Below are 3891 nucleotides of genomic sequence, written 5' to 3'. Positions count from 1 at the left end.
GTTGAGACTCAACCCACCCACGAGTTTTGTTTTTTTATATCTTATCCAAAATAAAGGTATTCATTCTGTAATAATTTCAAGCATTTCTAGTGTGTTTCATTACTTAATAACCTGAGAATCTACATTTTTATTCGGTTGTAGCAAAAGTTTTGGAGATTAAAATCAAAACTTTACGCTCGCTAGTACAAAAAATAGCTTTAGATGCGGTGAAAAAGAGCTTTAGACGTGGTTTTTAACCGCGTTAAAAAATAGGGCCTCAAAAGCTAATTTATTTTTAGACGCGGTTTTGGAAACCCCGTCAAATGCTTCAAAAACCGCGTCAAATGCTCCACTCTAATTTTCATAAAATCATTTTTAGCTACGCTTTTAAACTGCGTCAAATACCCCTGCCCGCGGCAAATGAGCAACTCACCTTTCTAAAAAATATTTTTAGCCGCGCTCTCAAACCGCGTCAAATGAGCATATATGATTTGCAATTATGACGCCAACTCCTGAATTTAGCCTCCCAAATCTATTTAAACCGCTCATTTTTAACAATCAAATTAATCCAAAAAAGATAACACAATTAACCAAAATGCACTAAATCCAAAATTTTACAAAAGACAATTTTCAGCTACACCAAAATGCATTAAATCCATAGCTTTACAATATAGACGGTCAATCTATGAAACAACTATAATCTAAATTACAAATACTTCTAATCAAGTATACCAAACTTCATAAAAAGCCCAACATCAAGTTCTCGAGTAAGTTGTCGAAATTTGTTTCATAAACTAGCCTTATTTTGCTCCGGCCTAGTTTGCTTGGGCTTTGGTTGTCGGCTTTTAGACTTTTGAACTGACTTCATTCTGCAATGATAATCTAAAACAACATACAATTTGTTATTGAATGTAATCAAATTAATCATTTTATACATTTAAGTTTAATAATAAAAGTTAAGTTAAGAATGGGCCAAGTGAATTAATGAGCTAATTAGTAACAACCTAACTGATCAACACAATCATAAATACCTTAGTGTCAATACTTATGTCCCCAAATTCTATACAAGGTGATTTTTTTTGTGTTCTTAGTTGGTGTTCACCACATGTTATTTTAAATATTATAGCTTTCTTAGTTCAATACGTTTCTATCTAAACCTACTCTATACAGACAGAAAAAAGGATCAGTTGTATATAAATATTTAAAATAAAGTAAAACGAACAAATTAATTACCGTTTGTTGTTGAACGTGCTGATTTTGAAGAAGTTCAAATAGATCAATATTGGAGTCGAGAAGAGCCTCATTATCCATATTGTCGAGAAAAGCAATATTGAACACAGAAGTATCATTATTAACTTCAAACGAACTCGGCATCAAATATAATAAACAATTTATTATAATATAAAGTAATAAAACAAATAAACTAAAGTAATATATAACTTATCTCCGGTCTATAGCCTTGAACACTAGTTTCGATATCACAAATGTGTGTTTGTAGTGAGGTTTGATATTGCCTAGATGCACTGTGAGTTGAGGCGTTTAAAATCTACCATTAACAGAAAAAAAACATTATAATGAAATACTAATATAATAAAAAGATAAGACTAATATGTATTTAATTTAACAAACGAATATACCTTTAATGCCTTTCTTGGCCTTTACCTATACAATATGAAACCGCCCGTGTTTGGGCCTCGTGCTCAAGTCCAAGAGTTTCAGTTAATGGATCAAATTACTCATTACCATAAGTTTCATCATGTTTCATACTATTCTCAACAACAATCTATATATATATATATATATATATATATATACAAAAGTCAAAGATATACCTGCACGCTTGATAAAAAACTGGATTATAAAGAATCCACAACTCATAAACGATTTCTGAATAAAGAGAAAGAAAAACCCCATCAACAATTTTGAACAAAACTGGGCCTCGAATTGAGGTTTGACAATGGAAATTTAACTTAAAACTAAGAGCATATAACGATTGGTGATGTAAGTAGTTACCTTTAAGAAGAGAAGACACTAAAGTCGAAGGCTGAGGAATTGGGTGAAACCGAGATGAAGGCCGGAACCTGCAACGAATTCTGGAGATATGTTTTTGGTGGGTTTTCTAAGGCTCGAACAGAGGGAGAAAGGGAGAAGATGAACAGGTGAAAACTGCTATAATGAACAAGTTAATTAGCTAGGGTTTTGGTAGAGGGAATATTTACCTTTTTTTCTTATAATTATGATGATACTCGATCATTATAATTGTAAACATCCATGTTAAAATATGTTTGAGTGTGTGGTGTTGTCCAGAAGTTGTTTCTTAACATCTCTAACCAAGTAATTTCGTGGTTGGTTTTGTTTATGATACAAATCTAATATTATCATGTAAAAGTTTACGATATAAAGTAAAGCCTTATATAGAAAGGGGACTATTTTAGTTTTATATCAAACTTATTCATTTAGATAAAAGAGAAATCAAAAGGAATAATATATAGTAAAGTACGAATTCACAATAAAGTTATAAAGGCCTCGAAATTTTTATTCGCTTTGGGCCACCAAAATGGTTGGGCCGGCCCTGGTTAAGACGTGAGACCTTTGATGTCTTAGGGTTCAAAACCTAACTTGAGGGGTTTTCTATTGTGGCGTTCAAGAGTGAGTCATGTCGTAGCGTCAAAATCAGTATAGACGATAGACATCTCATCTTAGGAAGGTTCACGCGGATATTGGGGGTAGTTCCAAAAGTGGTTTAGAAAAATCAAAAAAAAAAAACTTATACCCCATGACTGGCAATTATAAAGTTTAACTCGTTTTAAGTTGAACCATTTTTAGTTCAATTCTCTACTTTGTTAAAGGATAAGTTTATCTATTCTTGGGTCGACTTGCTAATGAAGACTCAACACCTATATATAGACAGTCTTTTACATAGATTGATCTTAAAATTGGTTCTGACATGATGCTGTTTCCTTTGAAGGTTTCATTAATTAATGGGTATGTTGCATAGGGACATTGAAGTTTTTTGAAATGGTTGATCGTCTACAAAGTACAAACACCCTTCGACAATTTGTAAAAAAACATGTCAATTGTGATGCCGTAATATTTCCACACAGTAATTTGTCGCTAAAATTCTCATTGTTAGTCCCTCGTAAATTCAGTTGGTAATTCGTCAACTGACACATCACTCACTTCGTGTTTATTGACAGTGGATCACCGGCAGATTATCGACATGCCCACCTTCATTGACAAAATTTCGACATATTCATCCGACTGTTAAAAGATGTATGTTCTCACTGGTATACGTTAGTTTCGACATATTCATTCGTTAACTTTATTTTTCTTTTTATCTATTTTCGATATAAGTTTTATTATATCCGAAGTGTCATATTTTATTAGTCACGTAATGTTGAAAATAGGGTTGTCACTTTTACCCGAAACCCGAAAAAACACGTACCCGAACCCGAACTAACCCGACCCGAAAAACCCAAACCCGAAAAAAGACTAACCCGAACCCGGACCGAAGTAATTCAGGTTGGTTCTCGGGTTTGATTTATAAGTTTCGGGTCAACCCGAATAACCCGAATAAACTTTTAGTTTTGAAATTAAATTTACTTTTAGGTATCAACAGGCTTAGTTATAGCCATTCACGTTATCAAAATCTGGTTCTAATCGATTGTTGTCATTACAACTATTAAAGATCGGTTGTTTATTGTGAATTTATGTTTTCCGTTTATTACTTATAGCAATCGTAATCGAAAAACCAAATCACAACACCCGATTGAAGACAATTAGGTTCGAGTTAGTTTTACTTTTCTTTTGGATTGTTTTATCAAATTACGTTGGTTTATTGTTTGATTATTTGCTTACAAGCAAAGAATAATATGTTGTTTTAAATTTAGCGTTGTAGTTTTTTAAATTTTT

The 3891-nt window shown here is 32.6% G+C and overlaps 1 long non-coding RNA gene across 2 annotated transcripts; it reads right to left on the bottom strand.

The window, feature by feature from the left end:
- Nucleotides 1–584: 584 nt before the first annotated feature.
- LOC143618849 (uncharacterized) lies at nt 585–2106 on the bottom strand. Of its 2 annotated transcripts, none has more exons than XR_013151085.1 (5): nt 1993–2106; nt 1812–1866; nt 1617–1762; nt 1213–1525; nt 585–861 (listed from the first exon to the last, which is right to left on the bottom strand). It is a non-coding gene; the product is annotated as an uncharacterized LOC143618849 (long non-coding RNA). The 2 variants fall into 2 exon arrangements; XR_013151086.1 differs by having other exon boundaries at nt 1642–1762.
- Nucleotides 2107–3891: the final 1785 nt, after the last annotated feature.

Source organism: Bidens hawaiensis, unplaced genomic scaffold (assembly GCF_021521415.1).
Source record: "Bidens hawaiensis isolate Kalapana, Puna unplaced genomic scaffold, B.hawaiensis_p1.1 tig00002343_1, whole genome shotgun sequence".
NCBI classification, from domain to species: Eukaryota; Viridiplantae; Streptophyta; class Magnoliopsida; order Asterales; family Asteraceae; genus Bidens; species Bidens hawaiensis.
The sequence above is the reverse complement of the archived record's forward strand: the minus strand, read 5'-3'. Positions and strand labels throughout refer to the sequence as shown.